The 22,638-nt window shown below is 36.8% G+C and overlaps 1 protein-coding gene across 2 annotated transcripts in view; it reads right to left on the minus strand.

The window, feature by feature from the left end:
* Window positions 1–22,638, minus strand: part of DACH1 (dachshund family transcription factor 1) — a 432,209-nt gene that overhangs the window by 386,790 nt on the left and 22,781 nt on the right. The window lies entirely within an intron of this gene.

The raw sequence follows: 22,638 nt of genomic DNA on the forward strand, positions 1-22,638 counted from the left end.
CTGCTGAACTAGCAGAGCATCATCAACATTTGACGCTTGAATAACACAGGACTGAACTGTCTGTGTCCACTTACACGTGATTTTTTTTTTAATAAATACAGCATAGTACTGTAAGGATATTTTATCTTCCCTAAAAGCCTCTTAATGACATTTTTATTTTATCTAGCTTAATTTATTGTACAAATGTGGTGTATAACACATACAACATACAAAATACATGTTAATCAACTATGTTATCAGTAGGCTTCTGGTCAACAGGAGGCTACTAGTAGTTAAGTTTTGTGGGGGAGTCAAAACTTATACATGGACTTCAACTGCCTGGGGGCTGGTGGCCCTACCCTCTGCTTTGTTCAAAATATAAGCCAGCAAATTACACACATACACACACATTTCAATAATATCCAATCCTAAATATGCCCGGGATTCTTTTAGTATCATTTACTAAAAAATTCTATGTCAATACCATACATGGGAAAGAAATGCAACTTCCACTATATTTGTAGTGAACAGAGCCCCACAAAGATCAAGATGGCATCTTGCGGAATGTTCCATGGATTAATATTGTTACCTTTGAGACAGTGAAAGTAAAATGAAGTATGCCTTTATTTCCTTTAACTCCTTTCTAATGGATTTCTTAAATTAAGGAAAAGTGCACTTCTTTGCATTTGGTGCTCTGCGTGCATAACCCTTAGGTATCTTATTGTATGTAACATGCTGCATGTTTCCAAAAAGTTGCACTGAATGTGGAAAGGCATTTACTGAGGAAAACTTTCCTTGATTAGAGTTCATTTTCCTAATACACGGATTTCTAAAGACAGCTCTATTTTAGTTATGTAAAGCATGTTTAAAAAAAAAGTGGCATATGCTCAATCAAACCTGAATTTAAAATTAACCTGTCACTTTAGACACTGCAATTTAAGAGGAAGGTTAGGATGAGTATTTTTTCAAAGCCTCCATGTTGGAATATAGTGGCTAACAGTCCAGTGGGGCCTTATGTGATTTCAAAGGAAAGAAGGAAAGGATTAAAGGAAAAAAAATCAAAACATAACAAAATACCACCTCTTGTTTTCATTGTTAATAATTTAATAGTTCTGCAAAAAGAAAAGAAATCAAACCATAATCTGAAAATAATGTCATGCATAAAGAACAAAGGCAAATATATTTATGCATATTTTAATTTATAGCTTATAAAAAGTTATAAAAATAGTATAAAATAGTTATAAAAATAGTTATTAAAAAAATCCCAGAAAATGTATCTTCAGGGGACTCTGTCATGAACAATAAAATAGTGTCTCCCAAAAGGCATGTCTTGACTCATAATTTTCTGCAAAGCTGAGTATAATTAAATGAGTTTATAAATTTTTTTAATTGAAGAAATTATTTTTTCCTACATTGTACATAAACATAATAAACAAAAGCGTTACTTTCCATAAAATGCCCTTTTTCTTTTTGTAATTACTAAAAAGGTAGGACTGTAAACCATGAAGGTAAGTAATCCCATGTTTCCCATGTTTCCATTTTTAAAACTCCAGCAGAGTTATTCTACTTATTAAGAAAAGGAAAGGGTTAATGTGTTCAAGTCAGAAATTAAAAGGGTTTTGGGACACCTCGCTGGCTCAGTCAATGGAAAATGCGGCACTTGATCTCAGGGTCATGGGTTCGAGCCCCATGTTGGATGTAGAGATTTCTTTCAAAAAATTAAAAGGGTTCCATCTCTTAGCAAACCCTCCTGTTTCTACATGCATGCACATAATGATACTAAAAAGTGACAATGGAACTTTAGAGAGCTATTGAGCTATGAATGAAAGGCCTCATAAAGAGGTGATTAACTTACTTAAACTTTTTCACATGCACTGAGAAATACATTTTCTTTTTTTTCTGGTATTATAATCAAAATCATAATGTAATGAAATACTTTTGGATGTTAAGCCTGTATCTAAAGTAGGGAAGAGTTGAGAAAACCATTTAACATACATCACACAAACAGCCAAAGGTGGCATTAAACTTAGAGCTATAAGAATGCAGCTGTAGGGCGCCTGGGTGGCTCAGTAGGTTAAGCATTGGACTCTTGATTTCAGCCCAGGTCATGATATCATGGTTCATGGGAGGGAGCCCTGCACACCCAGCTCTGCACTGATGGCAAGCAGCCTGCTTGGGATTCGCTCTCTCTGTCTCTCTCTCAAAATAAATAAAAAATAAACTTGAAAAAAAGAAAAAAAGAAAGAAAGAAAGAGAGTGACTGCAGACGACACATATTTTATCTTAACTGTTTTAAAACGCATTCAAGTCAAGTCACCATAAACTTGAAAAAAACACCGAAAAGCTTGCTATGCCAACCTGGCTGTAAAATCATCACTGTGCAAATCATACGAAAACGCTTCCCATAGGCCAACAAATGGAGGCTCAATGACAATAGTTTAAAAGGTTATTCATCTGGAGGCTTATGCTCTTTGCAAAAAAATGGTGCACAATTATTGAAATGCATTTTCCGCACTCGAAATAGAAGGTGGGTTATTTATCGGGAATTATGACCCAAACTGTGTACATTCCATCATTTCATAGAATATCAGAGATAGCACTGATCTCCTTCCACATGGAATAGCTCAAAATTCCTTCAACCTGTTGCCACATGCCATGTAATAAAAGAAGTAATAAAGTTACGTTATTTTAAATTAAAAAAAAAATAAGGAACGTAAGTTTCTAAAAGTCGGTTTGAGACTGTAACATATTTCTTTGGTGACACTGTTATTAAACAGAATGGTGTCATAAATACGGAGGTTCTTTCAGTAAAGTGTTGTCATTAACTGTCTACCATGAGCCAAGATTTAAGCTCTCTATATTAAATCATTAAACTTTATCTGCAAAATGACCATGAACTTGTATGTTATTATTCCTGTTATTATTATGAAGATAAGTCATGTGGGACTCAGAAAGGTATATATCTAAGATCCAATAATTACTCAGAAAATGAAGAAATAAAATGATACACCCGTTTCCCACAAGTGGATGTACTGAAATTAGGGAAAGAGGAGAGGAACTTTTCCTGATACTCTGAACAAATAATCCATAGCTGAATGTTATGTAAACAGCACAAATATGCTAGGTAATGAGAAGTGAAGCTCTTAGCATGAGTGAGTGAGGGGTGAAGGAGTTAGGGGGTGATGGGGGAATGAAGAAGAGTGAGAAGCAGAGAGGAAAAGAAAAAATTGGGCAAGCTAAGCCATGGCAGACTTAATTTTTATTTAGTCTTTCCTAGGTCGGCAGCCAGAGTTCCTATTTTCAGCGAAACTACAATTCCCCATTTGGTTTCTTTTACCAACTTTAGAAGATAACTCTTTCTAAGTCACCAGGGTATTATTTCAATTACTACTTCATCAAAAGAGTTAATATAATTTCTTACTTACTCCCAGGGCGGAGTTTACACGATGGGGGAATTTGCCCTAAAATGCCTGTGTTTTTTTCCTATCATGAAGTCAATAAAGTAGAAGTTCTGCCCAAAAACATTCATTTCCTTGAGCAATTTAAGGCTGAAGTTATCAGTCTTTTCTACATTTGTAAACATGAGATTTTTAATACCGTTGCTTAAACTTTATTTTAATAAATGAAGGAAAACATGCTATTAAATTCAAAGAATGTTTCAAATAATCAAGTCTTTAAATTAAGGAGACTCTCACAGGAGGAAGAAAATGGGAAACGCATCACTGATTGGCTTGGGAGGTAAGAGAGCTATTAATTTATTAATTTTCATGTCTTATCCAAATTGATGGATTAGAGGTTAAAAAATATTTAAAATGAAACAATGAAAGGATGCCCCTAAATGTATCTTTAATTTGGTTCTTCACATTTAGTTTGTTCTTTTATTCACGAATTTAGCCTCCATATTTTACTTAAGGACATTAAAAAGATGAGACAAAGAGTTGATAATTTTGCATTATTTAACTCACCTCTGCATCCAAACTCCTATATGTTAGCTTATGGATTTTTTTTCACAGATTTATGGAGAAATAATGCACATACAATACATCGTCCATTTAAACTGTGCAATTCAATGATTTTAGTATATTTACAGAGCTGTGCCGCTATAACCACAATCTAATTGTATGTTAATCCCCCCACCAAAGAAACCCCTTACCCATTAGCAGTCACTCTCCATCCTTCCCTGCAGCCCCAGGCAACCACTAATCTACTTTAGGTCTCTAATTTTGCCTATTCTGGTCAATTTCATACATGGAATCATATAGCATGAGGCCTTTTGTGACTGACTTCTTTCACTTAGCATAATGTTTTCAAGGTTCATCGATATTGTAGCACGTATCCACTTCATTTCCTATTAATTTCGAATAATATCGTATTGTATGGATATGCCACATTTTATTTATCTGTTCACCAGTTGATGGACATCTGTGTCGTTTCCTTGTTTAGGCTATTATGAATAACACTACCATGAACACTCATGTACAAGTTTTTGTGTGGACACATATTTATACAATATGTTCCTGATTGACACCTAAAAATAAAGACAACTTGCCTTCATATTTCAAAAATATTATCATGCACTATAATACTTTACCTCTGGGAAACAGCTGATATACGGAAAAGCTTCCTGAAGCCCCTCGTCTGGCATCTGGCAATAGCACACACAGCTGTATCTATGCACATGTAAAACTAAAGCGATGTAAAGAATTAACACTCTGCGTCCACTGCCTTTGGCATATCAATCTAGGTTCCAAATTCTGCATCTTAAAAACTAGAAGCTAAAACATGTCTTGAAATGTCATTTGGACCGCTTCATATTAAAAACACACACACACAACGTTTTTATAGCAACAAAATACTGTTGCATATAGTATTTACATATCAACAGAAAACACATTTGTCAGCTTCATCTTTTCCTTTCCTGACCTTTTTATCGTGTGTAGCATATTGTTTTTTAAGAGAAATAATAGTTTCAGCTTTTCTTTCTTTCTCTTTCTTTCTCTTTCTTTCTTTCTTTCTTTCTTTTTTTATGATTCTAAATTAAATCAGTCTAGAAAAAAATAAAAGACTCTTTAATCTGGAACTTTCCCCCATTTAACAAGATTTTCTCCTCCTCTACCTCAAAATGTTTGCAAGCTACACAAACTGCTTCTTATCTGCAAGCATGAGCTCATGCTGTCCTGACTGCCCAGAGGCTGTCCCCTCCCTTTGGTTCCCTTTTAAGACTTGTTCCAGTATCACTTTATCTAGGAACGTGTATCCTCTGCTTTCCTCCCATTCCCACACTTGTCCATGGCATCTCACTGAGATTTCTTTTGCCACCTTTCCTTTGGGGCCATAATAACCTGTAGCTGAGTGTGCATGAACTAAAATAAAATGTGGTCAGAACACTAAACATGAGATCTGTTCTCTCAACAACTTTTAAGTGCACAATGTAGTATTATTAATTACAGTCACTATGTTGTATACAATATCTCTAGAATATATTCACGGTGCCTAAGTGAAACTTCATACTAAATTGTATCCATTAAATATGTGTCATTTTATACTAATTATACCTCAACAAGTCTGTTAAAAAATAAATGTGGCTTATTATATGCAATTGTGCCTATCGTATCTGTGTACCCACACATACAAAAGTGCAGTTGATACGCTTTATTTTTCCTACATGTTTATTACCTATGTTCCGTGGTAGATCCTTGAGGACACGAACTGGTACTTTATTTACCATTTAATTGCCAGCATCTACAAAGTACCTGACAAGAAGACACTCACAGAATGCCTGCTGAAAACTGAGGCTGATTACTTGGATTCTCATTAAAAATAGGTTGGAGGAGGGAAACATCGGAAGCCCTGAGCCTCAGTCTTCCAAATGCTTTCCAGTTAAATCTGTAGACAGTTCCCATAGGGCATTCAAATTCCACTAGGGCAGTGATTAAAAACATCCAGGAGAATGGAATTATTATCACCATGATAATGGGTTCTAGTATGTTAAACTCACTTTTATAATCTAAATTTAAAATGATTTTTCGCTGAAAATAAAGTAACAGAGTAGAAAAAAAAGTTGGCCAGTGCAGTCTTAGATTACAAACGCCAGAGCATCAATCCATTTTTCTGCCCCTAAACACAGCTTGAATACTTCCAACCTGCCAGTAGCGAAGGAGGTTATAATCATGGTTCGAGGGATGGAGGCAAGACTGGATCTGGAACCTACTGGCTTACAGCCCCTAAACTAGATCGTCTTCTGTTATAACACATTGGCTGCAGGAACCAAAAACTAATTACAGCACGGCCTTCATTAATTTGGAGAATACAACCTTTAATGCCAAGCTGGCTAAAAACAAAATCAATGTGCAACTTAATTGGTAAGGCATCCTTGTGCACTAAGTTCCAAACTTGAGAAAACATTCATTCAACCAGGAAATGATTCCATAATAGAAGAAGTGCCAGCAGGCCCAGGGACTGGAGCTGAGAGCAAGGAGTGATGACTACATCAAAGGGTTGTCACCGTACTACAGAAGAATAAGGTCATTGATAGAACGATCCTTATTCAGTTTATAAAAACACTGGATTCACCTTCAGTGGGACACTGCCCTTTCAACATTTACAATTTAATTTATGTCACTGATAATAAAACTTCAGGCTGTGCATGCCAGTTGAACTAGTGGGAACAGAATAGGGTAAAAGTCATAAATATATAGCTGATTAGGGTTTCCAACTTCCCTGATTCCAAGGGAATTTTAATCTAAGGATTAAATAGCAAATCCTTCATCAAGGCAACTGTGTCTGCTCTTTTTTTTTTTTTCTTGGAAACTCAAAACTGAATTTTTGAGCAACTGCATTGTGTAGTGGGGCAGTGACAAAGAACGGTGCCATTAACCTCGTGAAATTATTTAACAGCCACCCAAGTTTATTTGTAAATTTATAATCCTTCTGAAAGCTTTTGATTAACTAAGTAAAGAAGAGGTTCTGCAATATAGATACGTAAATTCAGGGGTCGTGTCAGGAACTGCCACAGGAGTTGGTTATCTTTACCGTCACGAAGCCAAAGCCATCTTTCCTCTCGTCTGCAAACAAAATGTATACATAGAGAAGACAGAGATACACTGAAAACAAGGGGGAAATGTGTTTGCATTGTTTTCTCTGCTGAACTACTCTGATGAAGGCTTGAAGCCTGTGAATTGGGAAACCACAATCTTTCAAAAGTGGAAAGCTGCATCACAGAGTAACGGAAAGGCACGGACCAAGAGATAAGATCTGGGTTCTGCTTCTCTCTCTGAAGCTAACTGTCCTTGACCTTAAGCAAGTTCTTTAACTTCTATGAAACCTACGTTTCCTCCTTGATAAATGAAGCTAATTGTACCTGTGCCATCTACCTCTCAGTGGAATGCAGACTAGTAACAACAATGCTTTTAAACCTCTTTTTAAACTTTTCCACTTTTTAAACTGTAAGCCATAGTTTATAGCCTCAAACCATGTATTCAACCACAAAACACTGGCAAAAGCATAATATGCATCCACAAAGCAAATTATTTTAAAAAGATGCACTATTGAAATCCTCTTCATGTTCACAGAGATACGCTGTAAAGAAGCCTGGGGTTTTCTTCATGATGTGGTCCTCCTACGGTTATGCCCTTCTCTCTTAGTCCGACAGCCCCTCTCTTGCAGGGGCTTGTCCCTGAGTAGCCCACTCTCCCTCACCCCTAACCTGCACTCCCCAGTACCTAGGGCCTGCAGTCTTTTAGGATCTCTGGGGTCCCTTACTCCCCACTCTCTAAAGCTATTGCTGAGATGCTTGTACCCACCACCCCAATGCCACTCTTGCCCTCCATATCCACTTCCCATATAAACTTACTTAAGTCCAGTTCCCTGAAGACTAGGTTGTTGTGTACAGGACCGAACGCAATGATCTAATCTGACATTCAATCCATACTAATATACTAACGTAACAAGGTTAAAAGAGTTAATCTCCTCAGGAGCTTAAATAGTTCAACTTCACTTATGCCCTTTAAATAAAATTCCTTTATGGGATGGCGGGGGGCTGGAATTTTAGTAGTTGGGTGGTTGAGGTTATATTTTACATACGTGTTTTAATCAATAAAACTTCCATCTATACATCATATAGGACAAATAGGTATTTAATTCACAAGTACCCTTGGTTTTGTGTTTGTGTACATATACTTTCAAAGTATAAGCAAAAGAGGGTTACCTGGGTGGCTCAGTTGGTGAAGCCACCAGCTGTTGGATTCAGCTCACATCGTGATCTCATGGTTTGTGAGTTCAAGCCTTGCGTCTGGCTCTACTCTGGCAGTGTGAGGCCTGCTTTGCATTCTCTCTCTGTCTTTCTCTTTCCTCTCTCTCTCTCTCTCTCTCTCTCTCTCTCTCTCTCTCTCTCTGCCCCCCCCACCCTCAAAATAAATAAACAAAACTTAAAGCATAAGTGAAAGAAAATATTTTTCAGTCTTTACATGCAAATTAATGAAATTCCATTTAGGAAATTCTTTTTGAAAGATGTAATAGAAGAATTTTCGGCCTAACTTAAAAACAATTAAATTGGCATAAGTTTATCTAATCTCAAATAATTTGATTTTACAGATAAGAGAGCTGCTGCAACTAAGTATGTACTAGCTGTAAAAACTCCACCGTATAAATTCATATAGAATTCAGTTCACTTGCCATATCTATTTCCTCCTAAAAACTAAGCTTTGACTTCTTTAAATTCTAAACAAGTAATTGCAGACTGCTCATCCATTATATCCAAGCACTCTCTCCCTGTACAGGATCCACCATGGTAATAGTTCTTTCATCAAAGCCTAATGGTTTGTTTCAAATAATCAAAGTAGTGTTTATATCACTGTCCTCAGGTGCAACCATTTTGTTTCCCGGAGAGCAGTATGGTACATGCTAATGTCACAAGTGATAAATCAAAGTAAGTACATTTGTTTTCCTACCTTAACCAGTCTATTCAGTGCCACTAACAGAAATACATGTTGGCATCTGCACTTATGTACTTTCTATTTGAGAGCGTCTAGTAATAAAGATTACCAAGAAAAAATACATATGTAAAACAGATGGCTATATGCTAGTCTTCGTTGTGTGAGAAATTTCAGTGTTAGATGGCAGTTGTTGAGAATTAAATTGTAAGCTTTACCCAGGGAGGGGGCAGAAATAATGGAGGATCTCTGCTCTAAATGATAGCTATGACTTCTAAACTTAGAGGGAATCAAAACGGCTTGCTCACCTAAAATCACCATATATTTTAAGTGGATATATTTATTTACATTTTCAGTACATAAATGCAGAAAAGAAACAATAAGGCTCATTTACAACACTCACAGATTCAGAAGAGGTCTGAGAAATCAAGATAAATTATATCTTAATTAGGTATTCTATATTTCTATATATTTCTATATTCCAAAATTCCTAAGGCAGTCAGTGGAAGACAGAGTAAATTTAGAATAAGTTAGAATGAAGAACTTGGTTATTATTGTCCTGGTCATTTTCAGCTTGAATTTGCAATGACATTCAGAACTTTTGTTATTTAGGCCAACAGAGACTGGGAAAGTCACAAACGTAGTGTTTTCTGTATGAAAGAGGAATGGAACCTGCCTGGATATTGATCATTTCCAGTTTCCAGTTCATGTAGTAGCATTTTCAGCAGCACTGGAAAAACGAAGGCAAAGAGACACAGCTGAAATCTGCCTACTCACCTACTTAAGCATATATAAATGAGGAAGAAACAAAGGGAAATTGACAACTGGAAAATAAACTGAGATGAATTAAAGACCCACTATGTTCAACGGACCAGTCTAATATCCTTCGAGAGTCAGTATTCCCTTTCACATTCATCTTTGCTCAAGAAAGTAAATGAGAGCAAAACCACAGGGTCTGTGACTCCTAAAGGGAAAAAGAAACAGACCACGGAAACAGCCTGCAAAGTCTATCATATGCCTAATAAAAAATGAAGAGCTGCAAACTCCATCTTATTTACCTTTGGGTTTTGGAACCATAACATAAAATATATCCTTAGCAATAACACCTCACTCTGTTTTTCTCTACCCTAAGTGATGGCTTCTTCACAATCAAAATTCAGTCAATAGCCTAAGACTGATAGGACTTATCTCTAGATGTCAGCATGGTTCCAGAGGAACAAACTGACAAAGCAAAGGCGATAAGTTAGGGAATAAAATCCATTTAAATGGTAGGACGCCTGATTATGGTCCCAGAAATGTATATAGATCAAACAGTGCTGAAGAAGAAGCTTAAGTACAAATGATACAATGACTGAATAAAGTTAAAACCTTTTCACCACCACATGAAGTGCTGCTAGGGCAAATGAAGAGGCATGTATCATGTTCATCAAAGCCAGAGTTTCAAAATTTTGATCAGCATTTCCTCAGTAACCCTTAATGTAATTAGAGTCCTAAATATTTTAAAGATGGAATTGCTAGCTTTGTTTGTGTCAAAACAGGATATTTAAAATGTTTAGTACCTACTTAGTTTAGTTAAATAGCATATATAAAAATAAACAGAGCAACTGACAAATACAAGTTAATATTGTAAAAAATATAATAATGCAAGAACTAGAAAATCTTCTAGTAATTTATTCCAGGATTGATGTTTTTATCTCTTATAGACATTTTTATATAAATGCATGTTTTCTTTCATTAAACCATTCTCCCCCCCGGAACCAATTCTAACACAATTTGTTATATACACGGGTTTTTTTTTCCCCATATTAATATATATATATATATATATATATATATATATATATATCCACCAGAGAGTGACTTTTCTGATTCTTTGAAAGACCCCCTTCAAATAAAAGGCTTAATAATCTATCACCAAATCATGATTAATTTTCTACCACCAAGCTACATACTGGGATTACTCCCAAATGTTCACTTTAATTTAAGTACTTTCTGATTCATGAACCAGAGGATAACATACAGCTATAAAAGGTAATCCAATCCTAACATGGCCTTAACCCCTATAATCTGCACTTCAATAGCAGGGAAACTGTATAGTTTTGAAACTGTAATCAAGAAATTTTTTTTGCAAACACACACTGGAGCTGTCCTTTGCTCCCATCTCTTATTAGATTACAATAAAACGACCATGCTCTCTTTATGGTGGGAACAGAGCGACCCTGGGGTGATTTATAATCTTGTGAAACCCTGTCCACACTGCTGACCAGACTTTTTTTGAGGTCACTATCTGTTTCTTCAACTGATGTCTTCCTGCTGTGACAACACTGCTGGAGAGCTGTCAGCACACAAGAATTTCTCAAGCTACGTATTGTCTTTGAACGCATTTCTTGTGTTATTTCTATTGAGAAGCATTTGCGTGCTCGGTGTTTAGACAGTAAAGAATCTTTCTGAGGTTTTCTCATTAGTCTAAATCCTGACAAAAAGAAGACAACTAAATAGGAATAAATGAAGTGGATCTCTTATTGACAAAGAGAATATTTATTTCTTCCAAATGTATAACATCGCTATTGAAGACAAACAATAAGGCAACAATTCGTTTTTTAAATGAGAGTATTGCTCTCCCGATTGTAAACGACTTTGACTCCAACATGTTAGATATTGTGAAAAGTAAGCATTAGCTGAAGTGCCTGGGGATTACATAAACAGAAAAAATACGTAAGCTTTGCTATTTTTCTTTAATGTGGGAAGTAGGGGCAAAAGTTAAACTGAGAAAATGTTTTAATCGCAACGTGTGATAAAATCAGTTGCAAGCTCCGCTCTTGTCAAAAAACTGCTGTAGATGAGCAAAGCCTATGCTCAGTTTGGCCAAATAGCCAATGAGCTTTAAAAATCAAGTAGATACTAGCTAGATTTAAAACTCGCTAAATTGAATGCTATGATAGAAGAGGAACTTGTTCAAATGATAATCTGGGTCAATTTAGCTTCTCAAAATAAGACACTTCCCACTAACTGAAATATAAAAAAATGTTACAGGAGGCCTGGCATCCAGCCTGGCAGGTTCAACTGAATCAGCTTCTTCTCCTGTTTTGTTTACTCTCGTTTTCATCGTGTTTGACGAAGTTAAATAGGAAAGTGGGAGAGCGAACATGGGATTGCTTTGTTTTCATACTTAAACATCTCATATTGATTATAAAAAGAGAACAAACGTTTCTTAATTTTTCTTTTTCCTTCTTTTTCCCCAGGGATGACAATGAAGAAAAAAAAGATGAGTCCTTTTTTTTTTTTTTTTTTGAGAAAAATGAACCCCATAGAGCTTCAGAAAGTTGTCCTCCCTTTGGAATGTTCCTCCCTTAGATATATTTGAGGAGAAAGTTTTGAAGTCTAGAAGGAAAGAAAATATTTTGTAGGGAAGAGCTAAAACTGATATAAAAGAATCCCAGGGCCTGGATTCATTTGTACCCCTTGGGCCAGAAAGAAAGAGGAGAATCAGCCACGGAGCACCTACCGAAAGGGCCCTGAGTCCACTCACTTGAGAGTCCTGTGGTCTGCTCCCTGGGGAGGACTTTTTCTCAAACCTAGAGCTGTGTGACTTTGAGAGGCACAGAAAGACCTTGCACTTGCACGCATTCTACTTTCTCTATGTTTAGGGGGCAAAAACCCAAGGTCTGCCTTCTAAATAGAAGAAAATTAATGTAAGCTGATTTCAGTTGAAAGCGTCCGTAAACCTAATTTGCACCCACCATCACTTGCAGTGTAAGTGGGACAGTGGAATACAGCACTGTTGATAAACTAAAACTATGAGATACAAAAATATCATGTCACACTATGATTTTTTTTTTACATTAGCCAAATTTCTAAGGGGGGTGATGGTGTTTGAATTCAACTGTATCTGAACTTGTATGAACATTGCAACCCAGAGCCCACAACAGCCCTGGGACTTGGCAATAGGGCTTGAGGGTATTATAAGCCTTTGAGCCTTTGAGATTTATGACTATTTAGTCATCTAAACTTTTGTAACTTAGAGCAGTAGGAGACTCCATCTGAAAACCTTTGATAGCATCTTGTGATTTTAGCTAAATTAAAGCTTTCAGAAGCTAAAATAAGGACATATTTTAATAGTAATTATATTTGATACAACAAATTATGACCCCTATTCTTGTCAAAGAATTGCCACTGATAAGTAAAACTTACGTTAATTACCCCAAATAACACATAATGGTTTTTAGAAGTTCATTTATTTATTTTGAGAGAGAAGGAGAGAGCAGGGGAGGGGCAGAAAGAGAGGGAGAGAGAATCCTGAGCAGGCTCCGCTGTCAGCACTGAGCCCTGTGCAAGACTCGATCTCACGATGTGAGATCATGACCTGAGCCGAAATCAAGAGTCTGGACGCTCAACCAACTGAGCCACCAGGCACTTCACACATGAAATGTTAAAATCAAGTAGATCCTAGCTAGAGTTAGAACTAACTGTACCTCTTCATTTTATTTCATCATCATGAGCTATTTTGAAATGATGAGCAAATGTTTAACTTTATGAAAGTATGGAGACACTGGTAGTCATAACAAATAAGTTAAGTGTTCCTTTGTTTCGTGAAGTAATCCACCATTTACCTTCTCCAAGGACTCTTTTAAAAAAAATGGACAGAAAAAAATCAATTAAAATAGTGAAATGCCCCTTAGGATAAAGTTAGTTCAGCAGGCAGTGCACTTCTCAATAATCTCTTTATCTTGTGCTGAAGTAATACACATTTGTGCCATGTTTTTAAGTACTATATTTTTCATAATGAGGCTGTTTAAAACTGAGCACTGGAAAGAGAACGGGTGCTGATACAGCAAGTGTTATGATATAAAACTGGGGTTATGTGCGAAGCACACACCAGAAATGGAAAACGTGATTAGAGGCAAAATGGATGATGCAAGGTTCTCATATAACAAGCCAGTGAAGTAAACCAGCCTGAAAGACCCTGAATATCCACCTAATCTCCACTATCTAGAGCTATTGTGCCCAAGAGCACCTCTAAAAATACTATAATGGGACATCATTTCTGGAATCGCTACCTATATAACAGAAAGTAGTCCCAAGAATGAAGTCAGAACTTGAAGAATTCAGCAAATAATTCCGCACACTTTTTTACATGTCTCTTACCTCACTACACCTCCTGCTAGCCTGCCTTTGACCCATCCTCTCCCTTTATAAAGGGTGTAGCCGTCTTAACAGTTCAATGACCCAGGATTCTTGGAAGCACTATTAAAACTGGTTTTGTTTTTCCCCCTTCAAAAGTAGTGACTATCACAATACTGGGGATCATACTCATTTGAGATCACAGAAGTAATGCACACATACTTTTTTATCTGAGAATCAGAGAAGCGGCATCATTTTTGGAAGCTAAATAGATACTGAATATTTGTCAACATTCTGCAAATCCCATGATTGTGTTTTTACCTCTGCTGCTTCTATTTCTCCCTTTGCCCACCTCTTCCTTCTCTCGGTGATTGTCCATGCTGGATGGAGGAATGTAATGTTGAGGATGTGCCCAGAATCTTGCTGGTCAGGCAAAGCACAAGGAGATAGAAAAGGCAGGCCCACCAAAATTGTTCCTATTTTGCCCCAATTCCCTACCAAAAGTCACTATTCTTTTAACATAGAGGCTGCTGAGGACCATGGCAAACGCTTTGGGAATGCTGGCTCATACGGCCACCGTAAGGCCGAAACAGACCGAAGGCAGCTAGTTGACCACAGCACCTACCAGCCTATTTGAAAACAAAGTGGCCTGTACTTTTCGTGAATGAGTGGCCGAGAGCTTGCCAAGGCAAATAAAGACCTTTTTTTACTGAGATGTATAGAAATACAAGGAATGGAGCAAAAAACTTGAAGTAAACTAAAAAAAAAAAAAAAAGGTGTCTTAAGAAGTCTGAATTAGAATGAGGTTTTAATCAACTTTGTAACCACTGGCATTCGTGAGAAACTCTATAGCCCTTATTAAAATGAAAATAAAAAACAAGGGTAAGAACTCTGCTCTCCTGGCCTGCCTCCAAGTAAGGTAATTTTGTTTTGTCTACTCAAATTATCCCTGAGGTAATAATTATCTCATACTTTTTTTAAAACTGCTCATCCCGAAGCTACAGGCTAGAACCTCTACGTATTGGTGATCGAAGCTGCCCTGTGGCCCTAGGACTGTATGTCCTGCCTGCCCTGGATGGTCCTACTTCACCTGTTGTCCCAACACAATTATTAATACTGCCTCTGTTCATACTCAAGACTGTTCCAGTTTGGCTAATTAATTTCATGGTTGCCCCACCTATGCCACCCTGGAAAGGATGGAAAGGATGATGAAAGTCGAATTCTAGCAAAGAAACTAACACAATAAAGAAGTGTACATTAAAGCATAATGGGCTAGCTTTCTAATAGTCTACTAGAAATGTTCTACTATTAAAATCACTTAGACCTGGACATTCTTTATCGCATTTAGGATATTTATATCTCTTCCCACAGAACTAAATGGGTAGTAATCACTGCAGTCTATTTACTAAAATGAGAAATTAAAACATTTCTATAAAACTCCAAATAAGGACAGAATCCTTGAAAACAAGAGTTTTTCTTGTGTATTCAGCCTAAGGTATTGGTAATGGTTGTACCTCGTCTTGGTCAGGTATTGCCTAATAATAAATATATCCAAAGTACTCCAAATCATACATTTGCTTCCTTCTACCATATAGAAAAATAATGTACCATTATGGAAAATTCCTGATACCAGAGAATTTCTCCTCAGAAAGAAAGCTTCATTTGGTGGAACCATAGTTTGAAAAGCTATTTTTAAAAAACAAAGTTCAAATATTAACAAAATATTAATACTTGATACTTATTGAGTAAATAAGTCACTGTGCTAAGTGCTGAATGTGCCAGATTTTATTTTAATACAAGTAATATTATCCCACTTTTAGAGATGAATATACTCATAGACTTTAAAGAACTCCCGTAAGAGCAGGGGCACCTGGGTGGCTCACTTGGTTAAGGGTCTGACTTTGGCTCAGGTCATTACCTCGTGGTTTGCCAGTTCAAGCCCTGCATTGGGCTCTCTGTTGTCAGCACAGCTTTGGCTCTTCCATCCCCCTCTCTGCCCCTTCCCACTGGCGCTCTCCCTCTCTCAAAAAAAAAAAAAAAAAATTAAGAAACGTTAAAAAAACTAAGAAACTGATTTTTATCTATAGTCTGGCATGCTCTTATACCTTGGAATTGCAGATAAATTTTTAAGCTTTCCCTACTTTTTATAATGAAAAGCCTATTGCACTACCTCTGACCCACATTTCCCTCCTTTACAAGACTGGAAATCAAAGCCGGAGGAAATGCAAAGAGAAATAAACTTTCTTAAAATGCCTTTCAGCTCTTCTCATCCCCTTTAAGCCTTGACTCATGTCAGTTGTCCAATGAGGACTACTCTGACTACATTTAAAATTTCAGCTGTCCCACTATCCACACTCTAAACGTCCCTCACCCTGACCTCCTTTTTATGGTATGTATTATTTTAAAACTATGTAATTTGCTTATTTATTATGCTTATTATTTATTGTCTATCTCTTCACCCCCGACCGTGACCACTAGAATATAAGCTCTGTGAAGGCAGGGATTTTTGTCTATTGTATTCACTGGTAGACTCAAAGCACCTAGAAGAATGCTGGTCCCATATTAAGTGCATAATAAATATGCGTTGAATAAATACATGAAAGATAATTTTTTTATCAATTCATGCACAAACACACATACACACACGTATTATTTATTGCTCTTAGTTTGAACAACAAAGGGAGACTAATAATAATGTGAAATAAGAAAAGATTAAGAATCAAGTGAATATGCACCATTGTCCAGTGGCAAACTTAAGGTAGTATTTCCTAAATATTTTCCTTCATTTGGAATTTATTTTAACTGAAATCTCTATGCATTGAATAACTTTACAAATAAGATAATATATAAAAACTTATTTCTTGAACACTTTTTGGTAGACCTCCTATGAAACAGCTATTGGATTTCACCAGTTTCAGTAGTTAAGATATACTATATGCACATTCAGGGAAGGGATTATTTATTAATTCATTCATTCATTTATTCATTTGTATAAAGTAGCAACTCTAAAATATGTGTTTTTTTAACATTCTGTTGGAAGTTAGGGGCACCTGGGTGGCTCATTCGGTTAGCCTTGGACTTCGCTCAGGTCATGATCTCAAAGTTTGTGAATTCGAGCCCCACATCGGGCTCTGTGCTGACAGCATAGAGCTTGCTTCGGATCCTCTGTCTCCCTCTCTCTCTACCCTTTCCCCGCTCATGCACACTTACTCTCTCCTCTCTCAAAAATAAATAGACATTAAAAAAAAATTCTGTTGAAGTTAAGTAGTGGGACGGAGTCAAACAGCTGGGCTGGAAATTTGGGTAATTACTACTCTCAGTTATCATTGCTCTCTCCCAAGTAGGTATAAAGTCAACATTGGTAAACCCAAACAACAACAAAAGTTAAGACTGCTTATATTCTTCCTCCAATCAAATCAATAGTGACCTTATTAGAGAAAAAGAATGGTGGCAGGCGAGACAGACACGCCAATATGAAAGGCCTATCAGAGAAGTGACTACCTACAAAAAGCTAGAGCTTAAACTTCAAAATCTTGAGAATATTGCATTGAATTATTAGTAAAAAAGATGAAAAAATATAAACTCAAAAACTAAATACAAACTGGTAAACTCTTATTCTGAGTGGAATCATTTTTGTTAATAGGGAGTTGATAGATATTTTGAAGTTTGCAAATATAATTGCATAGTTGTGTGTGTGTATATACACACACACACACACACACACACACACACACACACACACATATATATATACATATATATATGGTGGAGTATTGAAGGGTCACCTTATTTGAAGAATATTAGCAAAAAAAGTTCAGTGAGAACAATGAATTATTCCTTAATAGATGTCACAGTAGTTCTCTAGGTTGTTTTTTATTGTAATTATGTTCCCTTATTTAACAAAGACATTTTTTGTATATACAAAAAGTCACCAATTTAGTGAAGGAAAGAGTCTTTCTCTTAAGTAGACTCTAAGAATTAGATTGGGTACCTAAGTTAGATAAATAGAATTATCAATAAAATGAGGATATAGGGAAACCAAATTCTGGTATCAACCCCTTGAAAGAATCATGTCTCCCAAACCAAGGTGCATCACTGTTTATAAGCTATCTGGTATGAGAATGTTGAGTTAAAAAGTAATTTTGAAGCAATTTTAGTTTGTTTATGTTGAGATTGATTTACATTAGATCAATCTCTTACTTTTTAAGTGGTATCATGATATTCATTTGCTGTCCCTAATTGTTAGTGTTGATTTTTTTTAAATTTTTTTTTCTTAATGTTTGTATTTATTTTTGAGACAGAGAGAGACAGAGCATGAGCAGGGGAGGGGCAGAGAGAGAGGGAGACACAGAATCCGAAGCAGGCTCCAGGCTCTGAGCCATCAGCACAGAGCCCGATGCGGGGCTCGAATTCACAGACTGTGAGATCATGACCTGAGCCGAAGTCGGACGCTCAACCGACTGAGCCACCCAGGAGCTCCAGTGTTGATTTTAAAGTACAATCCTTAACACTTGCCTTACCTTCTAGCATTGGAATAAATCACCTTGGGTCAGCCCATAAACTCACTCTGCAAGCTGAATCTGCTGCTGCCTTCCGTGGAGTTTGTGGTCTGCAGCAGCAGCTTTCCTACAGAAAGGTCAGCAGAGAGTTTAAGGTGAACTCTGTTAACAGAGCTTTCATTTTTAATCAATGGTATTTTTCAAATTCCGGTACAGAATGTTCTCCTCTTTTGACACTAGTTATTATCACAAGCTTAGAATCAAACACAATAAAGGTATTTCTTAGAGTCCTAATCATGACTCAGCAGCATAGAAAGACCTGCTCTCTGCAAATCTCTATCTTTGACTTCCATTTAACTTTGAATAATTCATAATGGAAAAATAATATTTGACCTCTGGAATTTGAGAATATTTTTTTCTTTTAAAAGTTGATAAGTGGTTTTGAAAAAGTTATTTGAAGCCAGGAGATATAAAAGCAGTGTTTTTAATGTCATAGAAAAACTATTAAAATGTTGTCAATTCATAAAGGAATTACCAAATCTCTCGGAAAATCCCATTCATTATTTTATGGCTACAGTCCACACCTCCTAAATCTCATCTCAAAATTTCTTCCAAAGTTCACATCCAAACTCGGGTTCCTTTCCTGATTTTGCCCTTGAATCCCAGATACATGCTTTTGACATCAGCTGGATAATACTAAGGAACTAGAACTCAAAGCCTTCAAAATGGAATTACTTACATTCACCAAAAACTTCTCTTCTTCATGGTCTTATGACTCACAATGCTGTTTGCTCATCAAATACTAGAGAGTTCATCTTAACTCACTTCTCTTTCCTCAAACATCTCATTAAGTATATGTTAATTTAATTTCTCTTTTATCTTTTTTCTTCCCTCAATTTTCACGACTGCTCCCTTAAGCTGAAGCCTCGGTTATTTCAAACTGGATTACTATAATAGTCTCTAGCTTAACATTTTCCAGTTCACCCTTCTAAGGGTCAGAGTGTTCTCTATCCAAAACACAACTCTAATCATATCATTTCTCCAATTAAGAATCTTTCAACAGAAATACATCTTCCACTGATTTTTCATCATTACCATAATGTTCAAATTCCTTAGTCATCTCACATAAGAACCCTCCTGAGCTTGCCAGTGTCTATATTTGCAACCCAATCTCCCACCCCTGGTTAACAAGTATATCCCGATCTCCAGCCAGGCCAATCTACAATCTTTGGAAATGATACTAGTGTCTTTTCAAAACATTGTCACTCTGAGGCGCCTGGCTAGCTCAGTGGGTTGAACATCCGACTCTTGATTTCGACTCAGGTCATGATCCCAGGGTCATGGAATCAAGCCCCACAGCAGACTACACACTGAGCACGGAGCCATCTGAAGATTCTCTCTCTCTCTCTCTCCCTCTACCCCTCTCTCCTACTTAGGCTCTTTCTCTCTAAAATAAAAAATAGGGGCACCTGGGTGGCTCAATCGGTTAAGTGGCCGACTTCGGCTCAGGTCATGATCTCACAGTTCGTGAGTTTGAGCCCCGCGTCGGGCTCTGTGCTGACAGCTCAGAGCCTGGAGCCTGTTTGGAATTCTGAGTCTCCCTCTCTCTGACCCTCCCCCGTTCATGCTCTGTCTCTCTCTGTCTCAAAAATAAATAAACGTTAAGAAAAATTAAAAAAAATAAAGCAAACTAAAATAAAATAATAAAATAACTGAATAAATAAATAAATAAATGTCATTCTAGGCATTTGCACATTTGTGTCTTATTTTGTTTTAATTTCAGAAGCCTTAATTAAATTCACTAATATACATGTATCCTTTGCTCATACTACAAAATTAGAATAAAGAAGAGTGAAAGATGCGAAATGAACGAAAGGAACAGAAAGGGATAAAGTGAAAAAAGAGCAAGCCAATAAAATATGTAAAAAGAACACAGTAAAGTTCTAAAGGCCATACCAATATCTGAGCAGATAAATTTGATTCTAATTTTCATCATGTTCATGTCTTTATGCTTGGATTTCGAGAGAGGTGTGATTTATAGACTTGAAGGAAGAGTTTATCACTTTTCTTTCTGTCTTAAAAAAGATAAAGAGCATGTGTAAAATTAAGGGAGGACACGCCAAAAAAATCTTAGCCTATATCTAGAGTATGAAGGCACAGTTGCTCTGTTGGCCCAAGGAAATATTTTACGGTGTGTTTTGAAAGCCTACAAGGGCAATATTCATAAGGAGAGCCTTCATTTTCCAGAGAGCCATGATGTTTTCTGAAACCTAAAATGTGTGGATGTTATGAAGTCACAAGATTTTAACCAGAAAAAGTTTGTAAACGTTAAACCTTTTTGTTTACTTCTTTATTGTCTTCCAAATCTGCCTTGTACATACTTCTCTATTTTCCTCACAGGTTGCTAACAGCAGTAATGTAATATTTTAGTATTTATCTGTATGGTGCGGCAACTCAAAATAGAACATTAAAAACATAATTCTATCTGTTTTCTAACGAGGAAGCAATTTCTTCTTGAATTTTATCTCTAGAAACACCCAAAAGTTTAAGTCGTTGGTCAGTGACAGGATATGCCCATTTTTCTCAATCCACTGGAAGGATACTTGAATGGAAGTATTTGTCACCATGAATAAGCCGTGAGATGTTGGTGAACGTTAAATTTAGTTACAGCTGCCAGCCTGGAGTCTGCTCTGGACGGTGGTTGTCGCACGTAAGCAAACACATCTGTTTGTGACATTGGAGACAACCAAGTATTATTAGTGAGCGGGACTGGACTCTCTAGTAATGGGAAAACCTTTCTATTGTTTTCTAAGGTCACTGTACAACTGCCACCAGGAAGCTGGACACCATGGTCTTTCTACTGACTAACTAACTGTAAGTGCTAATTCTTGACTTCTCTTTCCCAAGTACGACTCGGAATACAGGGGAAAAGGAAAATGGTACAGGACAGTTAATGAATTCCTACTAAACCTCTATGCAGTTTATGAATTCTAGGACATTTAACTTTCATTTTCAGTCTCCTTTCCTTAAAAATTATTTTTAAGTTTATTTATTTTTGAGACAGAGAGAGACAGAGCATGAACGGGGGAGGGTCAGAGAGAGGGAGACACAGAATCTGAAACAGGCTCCAGGCTCTGAGCTGTCAGCACAGCGCCTGACGTGGGGCTCGAACTCACTAACCGCGAGATCATGACCTGAGCCGAAGTCGGCCACTTAACCGATTGAGCCACCCAGGCGCCCCCAGTCTCCCTTCCTTAAATCCTCATCTTGCTGGGTAGGTGTTAGGCTCCCTTACAAGTGACAAAACTGAAGCTCAAATGGGTTTTTGTACCTCTCCTTAGGGTAGGAGTGCAGTGTAGGATAAGAGACCAACTCCGTTTAATACTTACTAATTAGTATTGGGTGATTTATTTAACTTCTCTGTAACTCAGTGCCCTCCCTGGAAAATGGAAATAGGGCTGTTGTGGGGATTACATGAAATAAGGAATGTACTAGGTTAGCGTCTGGAGTAAGTGCACAAAAAATAGGATTAACAACAGAAGAGGAATAACCATCCCGTGGTGCAAAGGCAGATTTTGTAGAAGACGCTGACAGCGGAGTCAAGTGAGAAATGGAGGAAGAGCATGAATTCCAAGGAGACTTGGAAATAGGATGATAAAGAATTATAAGGAATTGTTAGTGGAGAAAGACCAAAAAAAAAAAAAAATACAGGAGATACTTTAAATATACTCATCTATTATTCAAAGTCAAATTTTTAAGTATTTCTCTCAGAATTTACTCAGCAAAGTTGATAATGGGCTGAAAAATGATTTCCCAGTCAAAAACTATCTATCTGTTCTGACTTGTTGAAGACTTGTGGGTGTCCTGTTAGAACACTGGCTAACAAGATGAATGTTGAAGTGGGGACATAACCCTTTAAAGGGATTCTTAATTTCCAATAACATTTCACAGCTTGTGGACTAGAAGTACCTCTACCATTCCAATATCAAAACTACTACACTATGAAAATTGTGTATGGCTCCTTATTTACTGTCCTACATTACCTGAAAGTGATTTGAAGTACAGCCATGATGCTTCTGGGACTCTATTCGATTTTGAAAAACAACAGC

Source organism: Felis catus, chromosome A1, assembly GCF_018350175.1.
Source record: "Felis catus isolate Fca126 chromosome A1, F.catus_Fca126_mat1.0, whole genome shotgun sequence".
In the NCBI taxonomy this organism is placed as follows: domain Eukaryota; kingdom Metazoa; phylum Chordata; class Mammalia; order Carnivora; family Felidae; genus Felis; species Felis catus.